The 1,452-nt window shown below is 40.2% G+C and overlaps 1 non-coding gene across 1 annotated transcript; it reads right to left on the minus strand.

Moving 5' to 3' along the window:
* Positions 1–756: 756 nt before the first annotated feature.
* On the minus strand, positions 757–864 carry LOC148577925 (small nucleolar RNA R71). Its single transcript, XR_015903769.1, has one exon. It is a non-coding gene; the product is annotated as a small nucleolar RNA R71 (small nucleolar RNA).
* Positions 865–1,452: the final 588 nt, after the last annotated feature.

Consider the following 1,452-nt stretch of genomic DNA (forward strand, 5'->3'; position numbering starts at 1 on the left):
TTAAATTTTGAAAATTCTTCCCCTCTTCCCAAATCCTTTTATTTAAAGGACTAACACTTCTCCATTATCAGCAATTCGAACTCTGTCCCTCTTGATAAGTTCGAATTCTCTCTTCTCTACCTCATCCTTTTATTTTTATTTTCCTCTGACACCTCAAGGAATCTCTATACTGTGACATAGAGGATTCCATATTTTCTTCTCCTCTCTTTTCATATGAGCAGGAGCAAGGACAAGGGCATTCTTGTTGATGCTGATCCTGAACCTGAAAGAACCTTGAAGAGAAAGCTAAAAGAAGCTAAAGTACAACTCTCTATAGAGGACCTAACAGAAACTTTCAAACAAGAAGAAGACATGGCAGCCAAAAACAACATCAATGCCAACAACGCAAGAAAGGTGCTTGGTGACTTTACTGTACCTACTCCTGACTTCTATGGGAGAAGCATCTCAATCCCTGCCATTGGAGCAAACAACTTTGAGCTTAAGCCTCAATTAGTTTCTCTAATGCAACAGAATTGCAAGTTTCATGGACTTCCATTAGAAGATCCTCATCAATTCTTAGCTGAATTCTCGCAAATATGTGACACTGTCAAGACTAATGGGGTTGATCCCGAGGTCTATAGACTTATGCTTTTTCCCCTTGTTGTAAGAGACAGAGCTAGAACATGGTTGGATTCACAACCTAAAGAAAGCCTGAACTCTTGGGAAAAGCTAGTCAATTCCTTCTTGGCAAAGTTCTTTCCACCTCAAAAATTGAGTAAGCTTAGAGTGAAAGTCCAAACCTTCAGACAGAAGGAAGGTGAATCCCTCTATGAAGCTTGGGAAAGATACAAGCAATTGATCAGAAGGTGTCCTTTTGACATGCTTTCAGAATGGAGCATCATAGGTATCTTCTATGATGGTCTATCTGAACTGTCCAAGATGTCATTGGACAGCTCTGCTGGAGGATCTCTTCATCTGAAGAAGACGCCTGCAGAAGCTCAAGAACTCATTGAAATGGTTGCAAATAACCAATTTATGTACACCTCTGAAAGGAATCCTGTGAATAATGGGACAAGTTAGAAGAAAGGAGTTCTTGAGATTGATACTCTGAATGCCATATTGGCTCAGAACAAAATATTGACTTAGCAAGTCAATATGATTTCTCAGAGTCTGTCTGGAATGCAAGCAGCAACAGTCAGTACCAAAGAAGCTTCATCTGAAGAAGAAGCTTATGATCCTGAGAACCCAGCAATGGAAGAGGTGAATTACATGGAAGAATCCTATGGAAACACCTATAATCCTTCATGGAGAAATCATCCAAACCTCTCATGGAAGGATCAACAGAGGCCTCAACAAGGCTTCAACAACAATAATGGTGGAAGAAATAGGTTTAGCAATGGCAAGCCTTTTCCATCATCTTCTCAGCAACAGACAGAGAATTCTAAGCAGAGCCACTCTGACTTAGCAACTGTA

This window comes from Arachis ipaensis, chromosome B1, assembly GCF_059453495.1.
Source record: "Arachis ipaensis isolate K30076 ecotype BB chromosome B1, ASM5945349v1, whole genome shotgun sequence".
NCBI classification, from domain to species: Eukaryota; Viridiplantae; Streptophyta; class Magnoliopsida; order Fabales; family Fabaceae; genus Arachis; species Arachis ipaensis.